This window comes from Nicotiana tabacum, chromosome 13 (assembly GCF_000715075.1).
Source record: "Nicotiana tabacum cultivar K326 chromosome 13, ASM71507v2, whole genome shotgun sequence".
Classification (NCBI taxonomy): domain Eukaryota; kingdom Viridiplantae; phylum Streptophyta; class Magnoliopsida; order Solanales; family Solanaceae; genus Nicotiana; species Nicotiana tabacum.
Window position 1 is genome coordinate 105,756,640 of NC_134092.1, and position 26,460 is coordinate 105,783,099.

At 40.2% G+C, this 26,460-nt stretch overlaps 1 long non-coding RNA gene across 1 annotated transcript; it reads right to left on the minus strand.

The window, feature by feature from the left end:
* Window positions 1-8,496: 8,496 nt before the first annotated feature.
* Window positions 8,497-17,326, minus strand: LOC107789062 (uncharacterized). The gene is made up of 3 exons (XR_001648763.2): window positions 17,045-17,326; window positions 16,687-16,750; window positions 8,497-9,382 (listed from the first exon to the last, which is right to left on the minus strand). It is a non-coding gene; the product is annotated as an uncharacterized LOC107789062 (long non-coding RNA).
* Window positions 17,327-26,460: the final 9,134 nt, after the last annotated feature.

A 26,460-nucleotide genomic window follows, 5' to 3' on the forward strand; every position in this document is an offset into this window, starting at 1 on the left:
GGGCCAAGTTTTTCTTCGTTTGGGTCTCGAGTATTGAGGGCGACCTTCCTCAGAACCAAGTTCCCGATTTAAAGTATCGAAGATTGGCTCTTCGATTATAGTAACTTTCGATCTGTTGTTTCTGTGCTGCCACTCGAACGAGGGCGGTTTCCCATTTTTCATCTAGCAATTCGAGGCTTGTATTCATAGCCTCGTGATTTGACTCTTCCGTTGCATATCGAAACTTGACGCTAGGTTCCCCAACTTCAATCGAGATTAGAGCTTCGGCACCATATACAAAAGAGAACGGTGTTGCCCCCGTATTGGATTTTAACGTCGTTCGATATGCCCTAAAGACTTCGGGCAATATTTCTCTCCATATCCCCTTCGCGTCGTTCAATCTTTTCTTTGGATTTTGAATGATGGTCTTGTTTGTCGATTCGGCTTGTCCGTTCCCACTAGGATGATATGGCGTCGATAAGATCCTTTTATTTTGTGATCTTCGAGAAACTTTGTCACTTTGCTGCCGACGAATTGCTTTCCATTGTCGCATGCGATCTCGGTAGGCATCCCAAATCATCATATAATATGATCCAAGATGAAGTCTATGACTTCTTTCTCTCTAACTTTCTCGAAAGCCTGTGCTTCAACCCACTTAAAGAAATAGTCAGTCATAAACAAAATAAATTTAGCTTTACCTGGGCCGATGGTAGAGGGACGACGATATCCATTCCTCATTTCATGAATGGCCATGGGGATAAAACTGAGTGGAGTTGCTCTCCGGGTTGGTGAATCATCGGCACATACCTTTGACATTTGTCGCACTTTCGAACAGACTCATTTTGTATCCTTTTATATATCGGCCTAATAGTATCCTGCTCTGATGACTATGTGAACCAATGATTCAGCACCAGAATAATTTCTGCAGGTGCCCTCGTGGATTTCTCGTAGGACATAGTCGATATCTCCTGGTCCCAAATATATTGACAATGGTCCATCGAACACCCTTCTATATAATGTTCCATCTTCGGCCAATGTGAATCGTGCGACCTTCGTATGTAGAGTCCTCGATTCCTTAGGATCCGATGGAAGCTTTCCATTCTTTAGGTACTCGATATATTTGTTCCTCCAATCCCAGGTCAGACTTGTGGAGTTGATTTCGACGTGTCCTTATTCGATTACTGACCTTGAAAGTTGTACGACAGTCCCCAAGCTAATCTTGTTATCTTCGACCGATGATCCCAAATTTGCAAGGGCACCAGCCTCACTGTTTTGTTCTCGAGGCACATATTTTAGGGTACATTCTTTAAACCGATGTAGAGTCACCTGTAGTTTGTCCAAGTACCTCTGTATTCGATCTTCTCGGACCTCTAAGGTTCTGTTGACTTGGTTTACCACAAGCAGGGAGTCACATTTGGCCTCGATGACCTCTGCTCCCAAAACTTTAGCTAGCTCGAGACTTGCAATCATGGCCTCATACTCGGCCTCATTGTTAGTTAACATGGAAGTTTTGATAGCTTGTCTAATTGTATTACCCGTAGGCGGCTTCAAAACGATGCATAGCCCGGACCCCTTCACGTTCGAAGCGCCGTTTGTGAAGAGGGTCCACGCCCCCGATGATGTACCCGACTTTAATAATAGTTCTTTTTCGACCTCGGGTACGAGGGTTGGCGTAAAGTCGGCCACGGAGTCTGCTAAGATTTGAGACTTGATGGTCGTTCGGGGTTGATACTTGATATCGTACCTACTTATCTCGATGGCCCATTTGGCCAATCGGGCCAAAAGTTCGGGCTTATGCAAAATATTGCGAAGGGGATAAGTAGTCACCACACAAATCGGGTGACACTAAAAATATGGTTTTAATTTCCTAGAGGCGCTTATTAGGGCAAGAGCTAATTTTTCTAAGTGTGGGTACCGGGTCTCGGCCTCACCTAAAGTTCGACTAACATAGTAAATAGGAAATTGCGTACCTTGCTCTTCTCGAACTAGGACCCCACTTACCACGATTTCCGAGACTGCTAAGTACAAGTAGAGTTGCTCATCCGCTTTCAGAGTATGAAGTAGTGGCGGGCTCGAGAGGTACCGCTTTAATTCTTTCAATGCTTGTTGGCATTCCGGGGTCCATACAAAATTGTTCTTCTTTTTGAGCAGTGAGAAGAACCTGTGACTTTTATCTGAAGACCTCGAGATGAATCGGCCTAGGGCGGTTATGCACCTTAAATCTTTGTACGGCCTTAACATTGTCCACGACTATGATGTCTTCGATTGCCTTGATCTTATTGGGGTTGATTTCGATCCCCCGATTTGATACCATAAAGTCGAGAAACTTGCCCGAACCGACCCCGAATGCACATTTCTCCGGGTTGAGTTTCATGTAGTATTTTCTTAGTATATCGAAGGTCTCCTGCAAATGTGTCAAATGGTCCTCTGCTCGCAGGGACTTACCTAGCATATCGTCAATATAAACCTCAATTGATTTACTTATTTGCTCTTCGAACATTCGATTTACTAAGCATTGATAAGTGGCACCAGAATTTTTTTAGTCCAAACGACATTACATTATAACAATAGGTGACGTACTTAGTGATGAACGATATCTTTTCCTGATCCTCCGGGTTCATTTGTATTTTATTGTACCCGGAGTAGGCATTGAGAAAACTAAGGATCTCGTGGCCGGCCGTGGCATCGATCATGCGATCGATATTCGACAGAGGAAAAGAGACTTTAGGACATGCTTTGTTTAAATCCTTATAGTCTACGCACATTCTAAGTTTATTTTCCTTTTAGGGACTACGACTATGTTTGCTAACCATTCGGGATATTTTACTTCCCGAATGGATCCTATTTTGAGAAGTTTGGCTACCTCGTCCTTGATGAATGCATGTTTTACCTCGGACTAGGGCCTTCACTTTTGTTTTACCTGGCGGAACTTCGGGTCCAAGCTCAATCGATATATAGTGATATCCGGCGGGATCCCTGTCATATCTAGGTGGGACCAAGCAAAACAATCCATATTATTGATAAGAAATTTAATGAGTTTTTCCCTGAGCTCGGGGGTTAACCCCGTACCCAGGTATACCTTTCGATCGGGTAGATGCTCAATCGGTATGGCTTGCTCCAACTCTTCGACTGTCGATTTAGTGGCGTCGGAATCCTCGGGGATTATGAAGGATCGGGGGGTCCAGTAGTCCTCGTCCTCGTCCGTTCCCCGCTTCTCCAATTGAGTCGAGGCTTGTGGCTGTGGTTGCTATTTAGCTTCCTGTTTTCCTTTGGACTCCAATCCCTTTGTTGACGAAAGTGCCGATACCAGTATTACTTTGTCGACCGCGAATATCTCTTTGGCAGCATGTTGTTCCCCATACGCCGTTTTTACTCCATTCGGTGGGAACTTCAACATTTGGTGAAGGGTTGAGGGGTCCGCCCTCATGTTGTGAATCCAGGGTCTTCCGAGGAGTGCGTTGTATCTCATATCGCCCTGGATCACATGGAACTTTAATTCTTGAATTGTTCCGGCTATATTTATTGGTAGGATGATTTCACCTTTAGTCGTTTCACTCGCCATGTTGAAGCCATTGAGAATCCGAGCTGCGGGTACGATCTGATCTTGTAGGCCGAGCTGCTCCACGACCCTCGATTGAATAATATTGGCCGAGCTTCCTGGATCAATTAAAACACGTTTAACCTGAATTTTATTCGTAAGGATAATGATTACCAAAGCATCATTGTGGGACTGTGAGATCCCTTCTGCTTCTTCATCATTGAATGATAAATTGCCTTCTGGCACAGAGTCTCGAGTTCATTTTTCCCTGGTGATTGATACTTTAGTGCGTTTGAACACGGGCCCTTGGGGAATATCGACCCTACCAACGATCAAGTGATCACGTGCTATGGTTCTTCCCGCTCGTTTTTCTTGTTTGCATCTTTGTCTCTGAAATGGTTCTTAGCTCGGCCGCTCAAGAATTCTCGAAGGTGACCCTCATTGAATAGACGGGACACCTCCTCCCTTAGTTGTCTGCAGTCTTCGGTTCTATGGCTATGTGTACCATGGTATTTGCATATTTGATTGGGGTTTCTTTGGGATAAATCGGTTTGTAGGGGTTTGGGCCATCTAGTATCTTTGATTATCCCAATGGCTGACATAATATGTGATGCGTCGATGCTAAAGTTGTATTCTGATAATCGTGGTGCTTCTGTGGGATCAGCATATTTATCGAAGCCACTTTTGCTCATGAGCCCTCGAGAGATCTATCCTCGATCGTTCTTTTGATCATTTCGGATGGGATTGCGTCTTAGGCCGCTGTTCCTACGATCTGCGTTGTATAGTTGGTACCGATCTCTGTTCGACCGGGGTTCTCTGTCGATATCCCTTTGAGTTATGTCGATGGGCATGTTTGGATAAACGGAACCAGAAGGAGTCCGCAATTGATCATCCTTGACCCTGATCTTTGACTGGTACCGATTATGTACATCGGCCCAGGTTACCGCTCGATATTCAATTAAATTCTGCTTTAGCTGTCGTGATGCCACCAAACTTCGTTCATTTAAACCTTGAGCAAAGGCTTGAACAACCCAATCGTTTGTGATCGGTGGTAGTTCCATGCGTTTCATCTGGAACCGAGATACGAATTCCCACAACATTTCGTTGTCTTTTTGTTTCACCTTGAAGAGCTCCGACTTCCTAGTCGCAACCTTTATTACTTCGGCATGTACCTTTACGAAGGAGTCTGCAAGCATGGCGAAGGAATCGATAGAATTAGGCAGCAAATTGTGTTACCATATCATTGCTCCTTTCGACAAGGTTTCTCCAAATTTCTTCAGTAGAACAGATTCAATCTCATCGTCTTCCAAGTCATTCCCTTTTATTGCGCATGTATAAGAAGTGACATGCTCATTAGGGTCGGTGGTCCCATTGTACTTAGGAATTTCTGGTATTCAGAATTTCTTCGGAATGGGTTTCGGAGCCGCACTTAGAGGGAAAGGCCTCTGTACGAATTTCTTTGAATCCATACCTTTTAGAATCGGCGGTGCCCCGGTATTTGGTCAACCAGAGAGTTGTATGTCTCTACTTTCTTGTCATTTGCCTCGATTTTCTTTTCTCCCGATTCAATCCGTTTAGTGAGCTCCTTGAGCATTTTCATAATGGCGGGGTCAGTCCCCGATTCGTTGGCGTTCGACTTTTCCGGCACAAGCTCGGTCCTGTGGACGACTTCTGGTTCGATCCTACTCGGTGTTCGGTGCTGATTTTGTAGTTGTGCTATAGCTGCTTGTTGAGCCTGTAACATTTCGAATATCAATTGGAGGCTAACTCCACCATCTTCTCTGCCCTGCGTACCTCGACCACCTGATCGAACTTCCCTGCGTATGCTACCTTCGGGATCAACGCCCAAATTTGCATTTAGGGCGACATGTGAACTGATATCGACGAGATTTGCAATTGGTGCTCCCTCGAGGTCAGCCTGAGGCGCCTCGATCCCTGGGGCGGCTATATTGTCATTTTTCCCGTGAAGTCTGAGGCCGTTGTCACCATGTGTATGTGCTGTTTGTGAGTTTGACATGTTTATCCTGGAATTTTTTTTTTACGAGAACACGTGTAAAGCAGTGTGTGTTATCGGAATCAGTATTAAGCAATCGCTATTATCCTTGGCCCCACGGTGGGCGTCAAACTGTTTACCCTTAAAAATGGATAACAATTAAACTTATAATGTGGTTCTAAGGACACGTGATTTCACTTAATACCAATTGATAAATATGAAGATTAATAACAGAAATGAACTATAAAGTAAAGCAAGCCAGTGTTAGAATGGAACTCAACCCTCGAGTTTGGATACGCTCGAAGTGGTTAATGTAAGGTAAGAACAATTAAAATATAACAAGTTGATAAACAATAGTATAAACGAGAAAGATAATTATATTGCTTTGATATATGTGAACAATGTGTGTTACAAATGATTAGAATCCCCTTTTAAATAGTAGAGGAATTGCATTTATGGTATAATTCTAATTATAGAAGAAAATTTCATGATTAGCTAATTAATCATTTCTGATTTGATCCGTTCCGAGATTTACGCCACGATCCTTGGCCAATCACGGATATCTCGCCTTTCTGTTATTGTGTTATCTTCGATCTTGCTCGATGTCTGTCTCATTTGGCTTCGATCGCTACTAGTCTCGATCTTGACAAGTACCTCGATTCTAAACTCGGTACCTTATCGTCGTGATTTAGTCTGTTCCGTTACGAGGTCATCCTTTGATACAACCTCCGGGTCTCGATCAAGTAGTAAAATCGGGTGAGTCCGATTTTAACCGTATACAGACACAAAGCTAACTATTTTACATTTAAGAATTTATCCAAATACAAATTGTTTTCGGAAAGTGTTATTACTATTATAAATGCTAGTGAGTGTTTTCTTGGAAAAACTGACCAAACGCCAATATTTCAACATGCTACAAGGGGAACAATCTACTTTTAACCCGATTTGTTTATTTCTTTCTATTCTAGGGAATGTTCTCTTGAATCACTTCTTAATAAAAAAGACTATTTGACGTAGGACTACTAGAATATTAGTAACTTTTGGACACAAATTTAGTTGAAACTTGAAAAAAGAATTTTTTAAGTTATTTTAAAAAATAATTTTGTAAAGTTGTAGTTGTATTTGGACATGCATTTTATTTGGAAAAAAAAGTTGAAGTTTTGTCGGTGGAAAAACTACCCTAAACTAGTTTTTGGGAACTTAAATTTTTTTTCCAAAAATTGATCATATTCCATGAACAAACTCTATTTTCACACACAAAAAAGAAGAAGCCAAAATCTATGGTCAAACGGGAGATTAGATGTAACATAATCCATTGCTACTAACTCTTCAACTTTTGCAATTTGGATTTCAGATTATTAGTAAAGTGGTAAAGAAACTTATAGTCTTATTATTATAAAATAAGTAAGTTAATTATATATATAAATTAAAAGCCCATCAACATAAAAATAAAGACAATTCCTTGTTAAAAATGGATATTTTAGTTTAAGGGAAAGTTTGTATGTAGCCATCATATTAGATAACTAAACAAACTGATAATACATAATCTGTTTTCATTCTTTTTAATATTTCACATAATCAGAAAAAGAAAAAAAAAAGAGACATCAAACCAACTTATTTATAAGAATTAGTTAGCTAGTCTTTGTGGCTTGAAATGACTATCCAACTTAACCTAATCGATAATTAAATATATATATATATATATATATATATATATATATATATATATATATATATATATATATATATATATATATATATATATATATATATATATATATATATATATATATATATATATATATATATATATATATATATAGACGAAAACTAATATATGGAGGAACAAGATATGCACAAAAGTTAAAAGTCGTTGGTTTGTAAATGTCTTGAACGAAATTTATTTAAAGTTAGGAAGCAATTTGACAAAAAGGAGGAGAATAATCAATTAGTTAGTATAAAAATATCCTAGAGGGATGACAATGAAATCTAGCTCTTTTTGTTATTCTAATTTTGGGTGCACGAAATTGAATTAGGAAAGGATTAGTATCTCCATAGGGTAAACCGGTAAGGTATATCTTTTTCCATTTGCGTCCATTTCTTCCTCTCTCCCCCACCCACTGCTCCTCAACCCTAACCCTCAAACCCCCCACCCCACAAAAAAAAAAAAAACTTTGTTTTTCACTTTTTCTAAACATGAGCTTTCAATCAATTACAATAGGTAATTTTTATTATTTATATTTAATAAACTTTTTAACACACACACACACACACATATATATATATATATATATATATATGTGTGTGTGTGTCCATTACCTTATCGTTTGACAACCTTTTCTTTTGTTTATGTCTTGTTCTCCTTACTAATCTTCGTCTTCATTTTCATGATAGCATATATCTATATATATTTTGCTAAGAAAAAGAGACCTATCAGCACTTTTCTGTTCCTAAACATAGCTATCACTTGAAGGTACAACTTTTTAGTAAACTAATTATGCATTCATTGCAGTTATCACTTGAAAGTACACGTTCTATTTAAGCTGGACTATTTCTGAATAGAGTTAGGTGAACCTAAATGAGTAATGTGTCTTGACTTATGGTATCACTCTTTTATTAATGGAGTTGTCAGTTAGAGGTACATTATCTATATAAGTTGGAAATTATTTCGCACTGGAATTAGATGAGCCTCCTTAAGCAATTCTATTGGGGGTATCATATTTGGTATGACATACTTAATGGAATTCCCAATTTAAAATTCTTATATTCGTTCTGGTCTTCTTTTCTTTTTTTTTAATTGTTGATTTCAACAGCTATATTAACTGGAGAAAAACACATACAACGTCAAAATCTAAAAGCAATAAAAAAAATCTCTGGAGTTCAGACTGAACTGCAAAAGCTTATTATCTACAAGTCTGAAAGAAGATAGTCAAAAATTCAGGTTTAGTTTCGAAAAGGTTTAGCGATCAAACATGTACTAAAACAATTAAAATGAAGTCTAGTAATTTATTAAACATGTAATCCCATTAAAGTTACAATTTCACAAAAAAACTTTTGCTTTCTAAGCCGATGTTTTAGAACTTCTGAATATAAATGACACTTCAAACCCTTACTAGTATTTCAAAATGAATTAAACTAGAATTGTTAGAATATACATAATCGATGTTTCTTGAGAAATTTCAATCTTTCTTGTTTCAAGTTGAATTATGTCCACTTATCCTCGAACAGAAGAGAAACCTTGCAATGCTTGGCTGAGCTCTTTCAAATCCAACTCCCACGGAAAACTACCAAAGAAGTTATACAGTTGACTGAGCTGCCTTTATTATACATACCAAACAAGGTAACAGCTAATAAGATAGTTCATCAAAAAAAGAAAAATCCAATGGTTACTCCTGCTAAATATATCAATAATGCTGCTCAATAGTGATATATCTTTCAACGTAGATTATTTCCGGATCAAGAAAGGCATAACTACTTTACTTGGATTGCAACAAAAATAAAAGTGCCGCAATCACTGAAAATTTCAACATGTTAATCATCAAAAAGCCATTCTCGAGCAACTTTGTAGGCAGCAGATAAACTGAACCTTGATGCTATAATGATAATGGTTTCAAGTTATGCTGATAGTATTAGTGGTGTCATAAGATTGCAGTAAGGTTAGTGCTTGCTCGATTATAGCTCTATTCCTAGCACGCTTAACCAAATCATCAACAACTCCTCCCGCTTGAGTGCCCTTTAAATCCTTCTCAAGTGCATCAGCAGCTTCTGATAGTTTCCCATGATGCTACACTAGCCAAAGAATATGTCAATATCCCACCACCACCTGGAGGAATCAGGCTAAAGTGACGAAGTGTCCCCTTTAATGTATCAAACTGTTAAAATGAGAAGTAATTAGAGATAGAACCATCGAGGTTTTGCTCACTGTAGAAGTAACAACAACAAATTGTAACAGCAAAGAAAAGAACTGCAGACTTCAATGTAAGAGCTACAAATTCCAATAAAGAAAAAATCTGCCCCCTCCCCCACCGGGGGGGGGGGGTTGGGAGCATCTAAGAAAATACTTTAGGCACAAGGAGCAAAAGAACAAAGAAACAAATTCAGATACTTTCCAGCAGAAACCACACAATTCAAGTTTCAATTCTTGAGGAACAAGTCGACTGTTGACACGCTAATTAAATGATCAAAAGAGGTGCAAATAGAAAACTGGGATAATTTGAACAATGACCAAACCTCCTCGATCACAATCATGTATATTTGTTTAAGAGTGATGATTCAACCAGGTTAGGAAATTAGGAACCAGAAAAAGATCCATTGAACTTGCCGAAAAATATCAACTGTGTAGGGGATTAGCCAATTTAATCTTAATTGGTCAAATTGTAGGATTTTTTTATTGCACATCTTCTTTCTCAAACATTAGGGAAAATCTTAAGCTTTAAATTTGATAACAAACCACATGAAATCCCAGTTTTTGACAATAGTCCTACCGAAGAAATGATCTTACATAATGGTCCAATGAAATCTATTATAAGGCTTTGAATTCTTGAATCATAAATTGGTTCAAACTCTGATATACCATGGTAGGACAAGAATAACTATATTGTAGTGAAGTAGTCAAAAATGCTGAGAGATCAAAAGGTCGATCCAGGAGTACCGTGATTACCATTCAAAGAAGCTTATTAGTATATAGACAAGCTTGAGTCTATTGCCACCTCAGAGTGACCTGGGAATTAGAGCGGGATTCATGACCACAGCAATGTCATATCCCCATGGCAGGAATTTTTGACCTAGTATATCTAAAGTCAGATATAAGTACCTACAGGACTGAGCAAATCATAATGTCTACATCAAGCATTTGAGCCTCAGAAGGTAAACCCGACCTTCATAGACACTCAACGCATACTTGATGTGCAAGTTGGCAGACTTTTAGAGCTTCCAAGTACTGACAATGAGAAGGCCTCCATTCTACATTGCCAAGGAAATTGAAGCCTAGATAATCATATGGGAAACTGAAAAATATCTTCACCTAAAACATGTATGGAATCAGCTCCAACAGGGTTCCTTAAAGGCTTTAGACCCCAGGTTGACATTGCCTACCATTCTATTGTTTGACATATTCAGACTGAGAGATAACAGGGCCTAGACACAAGCTAGTCAATCAGTTGTCCTAGTAGAGTAGCAGTTAACCTTTCTACGAGACCACGGAAGTAAATGCATATTGCAGATGGTAACAAGAATCAAATCAAACTTTAGAGCTTAAATACTACTGGATCCTATGCCAACCACACTTTTCAAACCAGTAATTTGTACAAGGCATGTACCTCTCAAATGATTCAACTCTGTGACACGTCACAAGTCTTGTCAGTCTTCCACCCAGAGGCCACTCCAATGTAATGTCAAGTTTGGCCCCTAGCCCCCTACCCAGAATATTTTGTCTTTCTGTGCCCTTTCCTCATTCTCTTTGCATTATCATTCTCAACCAAAAATCACGGCACCTTCACAACATTTATCGGATCTAAACTGGTTGCAAGTTTTATCACCCATATAAATACCGATTTGGTATCGGAAAAATTCAATGTCTAATATATAATGCTCCCTTAGAATATATCAGAAAGGAATTGAAGTTTTACCAAAAATTGTAATACAACAACGTCCATGGAGTTCCACATTTGAAACTTCCTCCAGGTTCACATTAGTAACAGTCCTACATGAGTTCTAAATTTTGGAAATTAAATTAAATTAATAGGAATACAACTTGGAAGTCCCAAATTAGCTTAGGTCTTCCAAACAACTAGTGTCAGGACAACACTAATCTTGGATAGACAATATAGAGAACCAGGTTTACAGCTCTTCTAACACTTCACATAAATATAAATGAAGGAAAACCATCACTACTTAAAAACTGTAAACCAAATTATCCAGCTCCTTTGCAATGAAGATCCTTGCTTTACCAATGTATCACCTTCGGTAACATTCCATTTCTAATGATTTCTTCTTCACCAACACAGAGAGGCAGTAATTGTATCAGGTTCTTCTGGTTTTTTTGGGACTTGGCATGAAAGTTCAGAAGACAAAAGAATGCAGCAGGGAAGGGAAGACTTCTCCTGCTGTAGTAGTAAAAAATGTAGCAAAAGGAAACAGCAAGCGTCACTCAGAAAGAGCACTATGCTAAAGAAAAAAGGAAAAAATATTCCTTTTTGTTTTCTTCTGTAAGGGAGAGAGAAGTTACTAAGTGGATATACCATCAAGGCTTTAAAATATTTGGCAAAAGAAGAAAAAGTAAGTTTGTATCATATAACACTATGAAAAATGATAAAATAAAATAGAACTTTTACATTTAAAAGAAGCAGCATGAGATTAAAAATCTGAACTCAGAGTAGCAGGTTTTCGGGGGAGGGCTTTACACACCAGTGCATGTGCCGAATTTCAGCAACTTTATGGCTAGGTACCTACCATGAGGTTAGGTCCTTATATAGATCTCACCCATCTAAACAACACTTGTGTCCAACAACTCTAGAGTGAGTAGATTCAAAAAGTACCAAATTGGCCCTGCTTGTTTGTCTCTCTACAGGCTCAAAAGCTAGAGCAACATACATACAAAGATTCTTTGATATGACTAATGCTAGGTTTGAAAAGAAACTGCAAAAGAATGGGAACCGGAAAACAACCCATTTTACGAGTATCTCACAAACACAAACAAAAGAGCAAAGGCTTTTTGTTTGTTGAGAAATTGCCTAGAAATCAGATGCTTTGTCCGATGGGTCAGCTAGTCGGAAGCTATGATCTCGTGCATAATGGCTAGGAGAATTATGAAGAGTTCGGAGATCCCATGTTTGTGAGAGGAAAGAGAGATTTGAGACTTGACTTTGGTGACAAACGCAGTAGTGGATCAACGAGTACGGAGGGAAAGCCCAAGATTTTGTGCAAATTGCAAAGTTGACCTTGAGAAGGAATACGATCATGTGAATTACAGTTCCTGGTTTCTGTTGTGATGAAGAAATGCATTCATGGGTCAATGGAGTAAGTAGATCAAGTCTTGTATCTCAACAAACATAAAATTCGTCTTAGTAAATGGAAGCTCATATTGGTTCTTTGGAAGCTCGAGGGACTTGTGGTAGGGAGACCCGTTATCTCTTATGTTGTTCACCTTAACAATAGAACCTTTGAGCAAAATGATGCACAGAGCAGTGACAAGAGGTTATTTGAGGGGTTCACTGCTGCTATCGGGAAAACATCGTAGAGTGACAATCACACACCTATATTCATGGATGACACATTGGTGTTCTGCGATGCAGATATTTCCTAGTTGACATCCTTGAGATAGATTCTTGTATGGTTCCATAAGTGTCAGGACTTAAGACCTGCCGCAAAAAGTGTGAGATAATACTAGTAAGCGATATGGACAATATTGAAGACCAAGCACGAGTGTTTGATTGCAGGACTTGACCACTCATGACCATTTACTTCAAACTGCCTTGTGTTCTTCGAACAAAGACCAATCTATGCGGAACCTGATAATTCAAAAATTTGAGAAGAGACAAGCAACGTGGCAAATGAGGTACTCGTCAAAAGGGAGAAAAAAGTATTAAACAAGAGCATGATGGAAAAGTATTGATCTAGTATGATGGGAAAGGTGGAAAGGCTCATTCAGCAGATGAAACTGGAAAGTATCACTTGGTCAATTGGAGACTAACGACTACAAAAATAGGGAAGGACCTGAGGTAACAGACCTTTAAGTGGTCAACAAGGCGACGAATTTCAAAAGGTTGATCAATAAGCTCTACAAATAGAACGCCATATTCCATGGACATGACTCGTGGAAGTTGGGTGCAAGGAGCTATGAAGTGTTTACAATAGTCATGCTATCACATACTTTTGGTGAGGAAGGACTCGGGATTCCCATATGAATCAACTTAGACTTCTAAAGGCCCACTAGAAAGTGGGCTTCTTTGCTGAGTTGGTGGCAAGGTTGCGGCAGTTGAAAACTTGAAGAATATGAGGATAATGCTTCATGCGCAACCTTTTGAATGAAGATGTGGATCACCTCTTGTTACATTGGCGAGTGGCTGCACGACTATGGCGGGTAGTTCTGAATTGGTTCAGGGTACATTCAATGACGTTATGCCAACTAGAGCATGCGCTACATGGCAGAGCCTTTAAAAGAAGGAAGAGAAGATGTTAGAGCATATGATGACGCCCACCTAACTATCATATGGGTCCTGTGAAAGAGAAAAAATAACATAACTTTTGAGGGGATAGAAAATGACTTTCTATATTTTTGCTTTCTCTTTTTTAAGGGTTACCACGAGGCTTGAGGTTTGGAGATAGACCTGGGAATCTAAATGTTTCAAGTTAAGCAAGACTAAAACAGAATACTTGGAGTGCAAATTCAGTAACGGGAATCATGAAGCGGACCTAGATGTGAAGCTTGATACTCAAGTTATCCCAAAGAGAGGCAGTTTCAAGTATCTCGGATCTATAATCCAAGGTAACTAGTAGATTGATGAGGATGTCACACATTGTATTGGAATGAGATGGAGGAAATGGAGACTCGCATTTGGTGCTCTATATGATAAGAATGTATCACCAAGACTTAAGGGTAAATTCTACAGAGTGGTAGTTAGACCAACTATGTTGTATAGGGTTGAATGTTGGCCAATCAAAAACTTCTGTGTTCGGAAGATGAAAGTAGCAGAAATGAGGATGTTGAGATAGATGAGTGGGTGTACCAGGAGAGATAAGATTGGGAATAAAGTTATTCCAGACAAAGTGGGAGTTGCCTCTGTGGAAGACAAGATGTGGGAGTCTAGGATGAGATGGTTCGGGCATGTTAAGAGGAGAAACATTGATGCTATTGTTAGGATGCGTGAGAGGTTGGTCATGGCGGGTTTGAGAAGAGGTTAAGGTAGGCCAAAAACGTATTGGGGAGAGGTGATTAGGTAGGACATGGCGCTGTTTCAGCTTACTGAGGACATGGCCCTTGAAAGGAGGGCGTGGAGGTCGAGAATTAGGGTAGAAGGTTAGTAGGTAGTTGAAAGTTTTCCTTTTTCTTACCAGTAGTATTAGTAGCACTCATGTATCTTCATATTCTTAGATCTATATTACTTCATGTTATTTAGTTCCCTTCAGTTATCGTACCTCACGACCCTTGAAAGGAGGGTGTGGAGGTTGAGAATTAGGGTAGAAGGTTAGTAGGTAGTTGAAAGTTACCCTTTTTCTTACCAGTAGTATTAGTAGCACTCATGTACCTTCGTATTATTAGATCTATATTACGTCATGTTGTTTAGTTCACTTCAGATTAGGGTAGAAGGTTAGTAGGTAGTTGAAAGTTTCCCTTTTTCTTACCAATAGTATTAGTAGCACTTATGTACCTACATATTCTTAGATCTATATTACGTCATGTTGTTTAGTTCACTTCAGTTATTGTATTTCCCTGTTGTTACTGTTTGGTACTACTACTACTTCTTCTTCTTCTTCTTCACTAAGTAGGGGTAAGGTCTGCGTATTGAAAATAACCCCTCTACCTTCACTAAGTAGGGGTATGTATTAGGCTTATGTACCTTCATATTCTTAGATCTATATTACGTCATGTTGTTTAGTTCACTTCAGTTATTGTATTTCCCTGTTGTTACTGTTTGGTACTACTACTTCTTCTTCTTCTTCTTCTACTAAGTAGGGGTAAGGTCTGCGTATTGAAAATAACCCCTCTACCTTCACTAAGTAGGGGTATGTACACGCTACCCTTCCCAGACCCCACCTGTGGGAATGTATTAGGTTTGTTGTTTTTGTTGTTATTTTTTTAAGGAGTAGCCAATAATTCTTAGTTAGATTTTGGTGCACCTAAGTAGGGGTAAGGTCTTCGTATTGAAAACAACCCATCTACCTTCACTAAGTAGAGGTAAGGTCTGCGTACACACTACCCTCCACATACCCTATCTGTGGGAATGTACTAGGTTTATTGTTTTTTTTAAGGAGTAGCAAATAATTCTTAGTTAGATTTTGGTGCACCTAAGAGGTTGTTGTTTGTAGAGAAGATTGTGTCATTGCATAGAACTATACTTTGGTGTGTGCTCTCATTTTTTTTTTGATAAACTACTTTTACACGAGAGTTTTTTCATATCAATAATATTATTTACTTTATCAAAAATGAAATAAATTATTAAAAAAGTAAATTAACGTCAAAGATGGGAAATAGGTGAAAATAGAAAAAGGTAAACGCTCATAATAGTCGTCAAGATGACTATCAAAAATATTTGGATTATAGTATAAGTAAGTTTTTTTGGTTGACAGTCTTTTGCTGGTTCTTTTTTTTTATATTTTAAAAAAGAATTTTTGTTTGACTTTCAGAATGCTATTTTATTTTGTTAACCAAAGAAATATGTTTTCCTTCTCTAGTCAACTCTTCAGAATAACTTCTCTATGCCAACAATGGCCTGGGTATTGAATTTTGCAAAGAAGAAGATAACACAAACTAGTGCACGATGCTAACATACAATAAATTTTTGGTTATGTTCTTTTCCAATTTTACTTATGTTACACTAACGAAAATGTGATAGTGATACCCACCCAAGACCTCGTTTCCCTTCACATTTCCCTTCCTAATCCCTCATTGCTTGTGCTAAGGAGGAAAGGAAAAGAAAAGAAAAGAAAAGAGAATCACTAACACTTTTACATATTCACTTAATCAAGAAACTTTTAAGTACCACGCCCTTTTTGGAACATCTCCTCTTATCCTTCATCTATACTTCCAACTAGATTGATAACCATCACCTGTGATCCACCTTCTTTTAAACTTGAATGGACCAAACCTTTTTCTTCGTGCCTTTATCTGAAAGCCAAATACTCAGCATCTATATGTGTAGCCACCAGTGACTTATTTATTTCATTATATGCAAATCCAATATCCTCATAAACTACGCAAAATTACTATAATGGGTAATAGAAGCTAACCAATTTACTTCATTAACACCACCCAATATTTATTTTCATAATGGTAATCATGAAATGAAGACGACCAGACAAAGCTTCTGCATAATGTGATACACCAAAGTGCCATAGATATGTTAATCACCAATTAATAAATTTTATTTGGCTCCCCAGCACCGACAAGAGAAAAATAAATAATAGAGAACATTCTTTATATAATTTTACATGAAATAAGAAGATAATATAAAAGTACCTATGTTGTAACCTCAATCGGAATTCTTTTTACTGATTGACCAGCCGAAAGTCGCAGGATGGACCTTTAAAAAAAGGTAAAGTAGAAGAAATTAGCTCAACCACTTTATTCTCATTTCAAGCAACGAAAATTCATCTCAGAACCCTAATTCGTTTCATTCAAATAGTTCGGTAAAATTAATACAAGTAGTCTTTTAACTAGTAAAATCAATAATAATATGGACAATCAAAAAATACATTTCCATAATCCGGATGAATAAGTATAATTTCTGTTCTTAATAACCTAATCAATGAAAAAAACCTATGAATATTAAAGTAGATATTGATACGGTACAAATTCAGATTTGCTTTAGGTTTACCTTCGAAACATGGTGAAAGGGGTTGGCGCCCAAATAAGCTGATAAATTGAGGTGATTTATTTATAGCTTTGTCTAAGAGGAAGCTCGCGCCAATGGCGAACTGAAAATGCTTCAGCGCGGCGATTTCATCTGTTTCTCTTACACTCCGTTTTTTCTTTATTTGTGCATCCGGAACTTTTCTTTCTTTTCTTTGTCTTCTTTTTAGTTAAACTAGCATACCTACATGCGCAATGCGATTAGTTCAAAGGGAAAAAGAGCGGAAAAAGATAATAGAAAAAGATGTATATTGCTGACAAAATTTAACGACGACATTCAAAAGAATTAAACCATAAAACAAATAGATGAATTTGTTTGAGTTGTTTCTAAAACATTGTTGGCAGGTACATGCCATTTCTTTGTATTCATCAGTCAAATTACTGCTAGAATTGTGTATACGGTCAAAACCGGGTTCGCCTCTTGTGTGACCAATCGAGACTGAAATATGGTAGGTTAAAGTTCGATCTCAAATTATATCAAACCGAGGTGCGTAGTTATTTCGTTAAGCTCGAGACCATGTTATCAAACAAAATCGAGATCAGACGAGATCGACAGAAATTTGCCAAGCCGAATAACAGAAGGATGAAATATCCGCGATCGGTTGTAGATCACAGCGAAAATGTCCGCACGTATCAAGGATAGGCCGATTGATTAGCAAATCATGAGATTTTTTACCTTGTATAGAATTGTATCAAAAGTAGGATTCCCCTACTATATAAAGGGGGTATGATCATTTGTAAGGCAGATCACATTACGCAACATAAAAAGCAATATACTATCATTTTCTAGCTTTTATCATCTTGTTATTCTGTTCATACATCAGTTGAGACATCTCTTGGTTCAAAGGTGATCGAACTCGAGGGCTTGTTCGATTTGGTAAACAATTTGACGTAAGGCTGTTCGATTTGTGTGGTTTGCATTTATTCTTTTATCGTCAATTTCAATTCTAATCCGTTTCCTTAATTTGAATCAAGTTATATCACGTATCTTTAAAATCGCGTATAAATTCAATTGTTATCCGATTTTTAGGGTAAACAATTTAGCGTCCACCGTGGGGCTAAGGATAATAGTGATTAACTGGTACAAACTTTCATAACACACACTATTTTACACTGGTTCTTTGGAGTATCTTTGATTCCAGGATCAAAATGTCGAACTCTCAGTCAGCACCCATACATGTGGACAATGATTTTGGTCACCACGACGAAAATGATAACATAGCACCAGGGAACGACGTACCTCCAGTTGGCCTCGATGGAGTTCCGGCTGTAGATCCAATCGACGTCAGCTCGCATGTAGTCATCAATGCAAATTTGGCCGTCGATCCCGAGAGCAGCATCCGTAGAGATGTTCGATCAGCCGCTCAAAGCACACATAGCGGAAAAGAGGGCGGGATCAACCTACGGGTGATCTTCAAAATGTTGCAAACTCAACAAGCAGCGATAGCCCAGCTCCAAAACCAGAATCACCCACTGAGCAGGATCGAGCCCGAGCCGTCCCAGGAAGTTGTCCACATGGTCGAATCGGTTTCAAGAAAATCGAACGAGAAAGAATCAGGGGCCGATCCTGCAATCATGAAGATGCTCGAAGAATTGACAAAACGAGTTGAGTCGGGGGAAAAGAAGATTGAGGCAAACGACAAGAAGGTGAAAACTTACAATTCCAGGGTCGATCAAATCCCGAGGGCACCACAATATTGAAGGGTTTGAATTCCAAAAAGTTTGTGCAAAAACCCTTCCCCCGAGCGCAGCTCCCAAACCGATTCCCAAGAAGTTCTGCATGCCCGAGATTCCTAAATACAATGGAACGACCAACCCAAACGAGCATGTCACCTCTTACACATATGCTATCAAAGGGAATGATCTAGAGAATGACGAGATCGAATATGTCTTGCTAAAGAAATTTGGGGAAACCCTGTCAAGGGGAGCTATGATATGGTACCACAGTTTACCACTGAACTCTATTGATTTATTTGCTATGCTTGCAGATTCTTTTGTAAAGGCACACCCTGGGGCCATCAAGGTCGAAACCAGGAAGTTGGACCTTTTTAAGGTAAGGCAGAAGGACAACGAAATGCTCAGAGAATTCGTGTCTCGATTCCATATAGAACGAATGGATCTGCCACCGGTCGCCAATGATTGGGCTGTTCAAGCTTTCACCCAAGGACTCAATATTCGAAGTTCAGTGGTTTCGTAGTAATTGAAGCAGAATTTGATAGAATACCCAATTGTTACTTGGGCCGATGTGCACAATCGGTATCAATCAAAGATCAGGGTCGAAGATGACCAATTTGGGGTTCCTTCCGGGTCCGTTTATCCTATTAGGCCCTTTGATAGAATCAAGAGGGACATTAACCGAGAACCGAGGTTGAACAGGGATCGGTACCAGCCGTATAATGAAGATCGTAGGAGCAGCGGATCTGGGCAAAATCCTGTACGAAATGAAAGGATGAGTGATCAAGGCTAGAGCTCTCGAGGGCTTATGAGTAAGAACGACTTTGACAGGCCTATCGGACCTAAAGAGGTACCATAATTATCAGAATATAACTTTAATGTTGACGCAGCCTTCATCGTATCAGCTATCGGACACATCAAAGATACCAAATGGCCTCGACCTTTACAAACCGATCCAGACCCAGAGAAATCCCAACCAAATGTGCAAATATCATGGAGCCCATGGCCACAGAACGGAAGATTGTCAATAGTTGAGAGAAGAAGTAGCCAGGTTATTCAACAACGGGCATCTATGGGCGTTTCTGAGTGATCGAGCCAAGAATCATTTCAAAAGCAGGGATTCCAATAAACAAAACGAGCAAGAAGAACCTCAACACGTCATTCATATAATTACCGGAGGGGTCGATGTTCCCCAAGGTCCGATGTTAAAATGCACCAAGGTGTCAATCACGAGGGAGAAGTGAATTCGGGACTACATACCAGAAGGAACCTTATCTTTCAACGACGGGGATGCATAAGGAATCATACAGCCAATAACGATGCACTGGTAATATCTATACTGATGAATAAAACTCGAGTTAAACGTGTGTTAATTGATCCAGGTAGTTCGACCAACATCATTCGATTGAGGGTCGTAGAACAACTCGGCCTACAGGACAAAATCGTGCCCACAACTCGAGTTCTAAACGGACTCAACATGGCTTGTGAAACTTCTAAGGGAGAAATAACATTACCAGTGAACGTAGTCAGGACCATCCAGGAGACCAAGTTTTATATGATCGAAGGGGACATGAGATATAACGCCTTGTTCGAGAGACCGTAGATCCACAACATGAGGGTCGTGCCCTCGACCCTTCACCAGGTGGTAAAATTCCCAACACCAGAAGGGATTAAAACAATCTACGGGGAGCAGCCCGCCGCGAAGGAAATGTTTGTCGTCGATGAAGTGATTCCAATATCAACACTTTCATCGATAAATGAGCCAAATTCGAAAGCAAAACAGGAAGCCAAATAGCAATCACAGATGGCGGCCTCAACCCAACTAGATAAGCAGGGGACTAACGAAGACGATGATTATGGGGTTTCTCGATCCTTCATAGTCTCCGATGATTCCGACGCTACCAAATCACGGTCGAAGAGCTGGAGCAGGTCATACCAATCAAACATCTGCCCGATTAAAAGGTATACCTGGGCACGGGGTTAACTCCCGAGCTTAGAAAAAACTCATTCAATTTCTTATAGCTAACATGGATTATTTTGCTTGGTCCCATCTTGACATGACAGGAAACCCACCAGAGATCACCACTCATAAATTGAGCTTGAACCCGAAATTCCATCCGGTGAAGCAGAAAAGGAGACCCCAGTCCGAGATCAAGCATGCCTTCATCAAAGATGAGGTAACTAAACTCCTTAAAATAGGGTCCATCCGGGAAGTCAAATACCCCGAATGGCTAGCAAACGTAGTAGTAGTCCCTAAGAAAGGGAACAAACTAAGAATGTGTGTGGATTACAAAGATTTAAATAAGGCATGCCCCAAGAACTCTTTTCCTTTGCCTAACATCGATCGCATGATCGATGCCACAGCCGGCCACGAGATCCTCAGTTTTCTCGATGCCTATTTCGGGTACAACCAAATACAAATGAACCCAGATGATCAAGAAAAGACCTCCTTCATCACTAAGTATGGCACATACTGCTATAACATAATGCCATTTGGATTATAAAATATTGGTGCCACTTACCAACGCCTAGTAAACCGGATGTTCGAAGAACAAATAGGGAAATGTATTGAAGTTTATATTGATATCATGTTAGTTAAGTCCCTACTAGCAGAGGACCATTTGAAGCATTTGTAGGAAACATCAGTATATTGAGGAAGTACAACATGAAATTGAATCCAGAAAAATGCGCGTTCGGAGTCGGGTCAGGTAAATTTCTCAAATTCATGGTATCCAATCGAGGAATCGAGATCAACCCCGACAAGATCAAAGCTATCGAGGATATCACGGTAGTAGACAACATGAAGGCCGTGCAGAGGCTAACCGGGCGCATAGCCGCCCTGGGGCGATTCATCTCGAGGTCCTCCGATAAGAATCATCGATTTTTCTCATTGCTGAAGAAGAAAAATAACTTCACATGGACTCCGGAATGTCAATGAGCCCTGGAAGAACTTAAGCGATACTTGTCGAGCCCGCCACTGCTTCACACGACGAGTATAGACAAACAATTGTACTTATATTTAGCAGTATCAGAGATAGCGGTAAGTGGAGTCCTAGTTCGGGAAGAACAAGGTACGCAATTTACGATTTATTATGTTAGTCGGACCTTGGGTGAGGCCGAAACAAGATATCCCCACCTAGAAAAATTGGCCCTTGCTTTGTTAAGCGCCTCTAGAAAACTGAAACCATACTTTCAGTGCCACTCTATATGTGTTGTGACAACTTACCCATTATGAAAAATAATGCATAAACCCGAACTCTCGGGATGATTAGCTAAATGGGTCGTGAAAATCAGCGGGTACGATATCGAATATCGACCTCGAACAGCCATTAAGTCTCAAATCTTGGCAGATGTGGCCGACTTCACGCAGGCCCTAATACCCGAGGTCAAAAAAGAGTTGTTGGTAAACTTGGGAACATCCTCAGGAATCTGAACCCTCTTTACGGACGATGCATCAAATGCAAAAGGGTCCGACTTGGCATCGTACTGAAGCCACCCACGTGCAACATGGTTAGACAATCCATTAAAACTGTGAAGTTGACTAATAACGAGGCCGAATATGAGGCCATGATTGCAGGTCTCGGGCTAGCCAAAAGCTTGGGGGAGAGGTGATCGAAGCTAAGTGTAACTCCCTCCTTGTGGTGAATCAGGTTAATGGAACGTTCGAAGTCAGAGAATAACGAATGCAAAGGTACCTAGATAAGTTACAAGTAACATTACATTAGTTTAAAGAATGGACTTTGCAGCACGTGCCTCGAGATCAAAATAGTGAGGCCTATGCCCTCACAAACTTAAGGTCATCGGTCGAGGATGACGAGCTTAACTCAGGGGCCGTTGTGCAACTCACGAGGTCAGTAGTCGAAGAAGGTCACGCCGAGATAAATTTCACAAGCTTAACCTGGGATTGGAGAAATAAATACGTAGAATATTTGAAGACTGGGAAACTTCTCTCAGATCCAAAATAATCGAGGGCCCTACGCACAAAGACAGCCTGATTCACCTTGTCCAAAGACGGAACCTTGTTCAGAAGAATGTTCGATGGCCCACTAGCAATATGTCTGGGATCGGGAGATACCGAGTATGTTCTGAGGGAAGTTCACGAGGGCACTTGCGGAAATCATTCAGGCGCCAAATCATTGGTTCAAAAGGTAATAAGAGCCGGCTATTACTGGATCGACATGGAAAAAGATACGAAGGAGTTTGTTCGAAAATGTGACAAATGCCAAAGATATGCTCCAATGATTCACCAACTGGGGAACTGCTGCATTCAGTCTTGTCACCATGGCCATTCATAAAGTGGGAAATGGACATCATTGGCTCTCTTCCATGGGCACCAGGTAAGGCTCAATTTATCTTATTTATGACTGACTATTTTTCTAAGTGGGTTGAAGCACAGGCATACGAGAAGGTTAGGGAGAAGTAAGTCATCGACTTCATTTGGGACCACATCATATGTCGGTTTGAGATGCCATCCGAAATTGTGTGTGACAACGGGAAACAGTTTATCGGCAGCAAAGTGACCAAGTTTCTCGAAGATCTTAAGATCAAAAGAATCTTATCGATACCTTATCACCCTAGCGGGAACGGGCAAGCTGAATTGACCAAAAAAACTATAATCCAAAACCTTAAGAAGAGGGTAACCGACGCCACAGGGAAATGGAAGGAGATCCTACTCGAAGTCCTTTAGGCATACCGCACGGCTGCAAAATTCAGTACCGGGGCTACTCCATTTTCATTGGTTTATGGCGCCGAAGCCTTAATACAGGTTGAAGTCGGGGAACCAAGTATCAGATACTGATATACAACAAAAGAGTCAAATGACGAGGCCATGAATACGAGCTTGGAACTATTGGATGAAAGGCGTGAGGCCGCCCTTGTTCGATTGGCTGCCCAAAAACAATGGATCGAGAGGTATTACAATAGAAGGGCCAAACTTCGATACTTTAATGTCGGGGACTTAGTCCTAAGGAAAGTCACCATAAACACCCGAAATCCGAACAAAGGGAAATTGGGTATGAACTGGGAATGACCGTACCAGATTCTCGAGGTCACGGGGAAAGGATCCTATAATCTCGGAATGATGAACGGAGAACAACTACCGAGCAATTGGAATATATCCCCACCTAAAACGATATTACTGCTAAGGTACGACCCCATTTCATTTCCTTTTTATTTTAGATTAACGATTAACACTTGCAGGTGATCAACAAGAAGCGAAACGAAGTTTTTAGGTCTGAAAGCACGCGTTGCACTCTTTTTTCCTTAGACCGGTTTTGTCCCAAATGGGTTTTTCGGTAGGGTTTTTGACGAGGCAACAATGGATCATGCTAACTTAGAATCAAGTCCGATCATAAATCGGTATCGAATATCAATTAACAGTATCCGAGGTTCCTCTACAATCAACCTTGAATACTGGGGTTATTACCCTCGGATATGCATTACCTTCGGATATCAACTTTAGTGAGGAAATTACTTCGTAAAGGAAGGGTCTCAATAGGTAGGATTTATTATAAGGGCTAAACGGTCAAAGGAACCATGCCCACATAGATTACTCGGGTTCTAAAATCTACCCTCGACAAACTACAATCTCGACTACCTACATAGGAAAAATGTTCCGGTAACACTGAACCCCCAAGATGCCTTAAAATAAAGTAGGGCAAAAGCAAGGTTTGTTTGAACTTTCGAACACAACCTAAATTACTTTATGTTAAGGCATTTCGGCCCTTATGAATACAAGTAATAAAGCAAAGGAAAATTTTGAAAGCCAAAGTGGAAAGAAAGCCTTGTATATATAATCTTTTTACAAAGGCCAAAATGGCCCAATATAGAAATGTACAATGGCCAATAAAAACATCTAAATTCCTAAGTGGCCCGGTCCTCATCGGGGGCAGCGTCTTCATCATCGGGGTCTTCCCGACCTTCAGATTCAGTTAAGCTCTCGGAACCTTTCTCGGGAAAAGGCAGCTTCCGAGCCCCGGCTTCTTCTACCTTGGCATTCTCGATTTTCGCCAGTATGTCAAAGCCCTGAGCATAGACTCCCTCGATGGATTCCCTTCGAGCTTCCCACCTTGCATGATCCACCATGCTATTGGCATATGCCTGAATAGCCTCGACGTCAACCTTGAATTGGGCCACTTTAGCATCGGCCTTTGTATTGGCCACGACCACATCAGATTTGGCTGCCTCGAGCTCCGTGGCCAGGCTCTCTTGGCTAGAAATAGCCGAGTTAAGCCCAGATCGAAGCTCCTCAATCCTCTTGGCCTGCACCGAGGTCTTCTCCTTTGCAGCCCGAAGCTGAGCCTCGGCCGACGCCAGTTGTGCTTGGACAGCTTCCTTTTGTGAGGTTGTGAGGTCCATGTTTTTCTTGAACTCCTCGGCCTCAGTTTGTATCGCATCTACCTGCGCTTGGAGCTGCCTGATTTGTTCAAGCCTTTGTCGAACCTGCAGGATCGGATCGTTAGCCACTGAGTCAAGTTCGTCGTCACTATCTTTAAGTACTCAATTTATCTGTTCGGCCCACTCGGTATGCTCATTCCGAGCTGCTTCTTACTCGGTCTGAAGCTTCTCACTCAGAAGCTTATAAGTATCCCTCTTCTTGGTGAGCTCTCGAACCTCATCTTCGTGCTGGGTTAATGTCATGCCCCAAAACCGTGGATCGCGACCGACGCTCAACCTAGTGAACTCGACCGAGCAAGCCTGTGAGATTTCTTCTACCCAAACTCATTCATGAATAAAGAGAATATATGTTTTCCTTAATTAAACAATAAAGTGGTCGTGTTTGCAATTACCAATTTCTTACCATAAGTTTCACCATTTTTAAAGTCTCAAATGGACAAGTAATGCAACCACAACATAGCATAGTTTGTCTTTCCCAGTACCAATACACAACCCACACTATGTCTACGGAGCCTCTATAGATAAAGAAGAGTACAATGATAATGCCGGAAACAAGGCCCCGACTATACCTCAATCATAATACATAAAGAACAAAAGATACATGACCCCGGGATGAAGTGGGGCTCACCAAGTCAACAGGGAAGAAGGTGTACTGCTATCACTGATCAATATCTCCTGCTGTGGAACCACCTGCATCCATTTAAATATGCAGCACCCCCGAAAAAAGGGACGTTAGTACCGTCGAATAGTACTAGAATGAAAACTAAACACCAATTTAAGAATTTAAAAATACAAGATAATTATGATGAACTAGTGCAGAAATAGAATAATATAGATAACTGTCTCAACCATAGCAAGCTTATTAAAAGCTATCAATAACATTTATAGGATTTAAGATGAGATCCTTTATAACTATCTTCACACAAAGCGGCCTCGCCGCCTCACCCGATGTATGTAGGTGGAGGTGTACGTACAATGCCACAACTCTAATCAAGCGGCCCTACCGCCTCACCTCAATGTATGCCGGTGGATGTATAACCACAATACCAAGAACCTACACAAAGCGGCTATGCCGCCTCACCCCAATATATACGGGTGAAAATGTATCAATGATATCAATACCAATATAAAGCGGCTATGCCGCCTCACCCTAATGTATGCGGGTGGTGGTGCCACAGCAATACCAAAACCATACACAAAGCGGTCGTACCGCCTCACCCCAATGTAAGCGGGTAGAGGTGCAGTCCCACAATATCATAATCCCTACACAAAGCGGTCATGCCGCCTCACCCCAATATATATGCGGGTGAA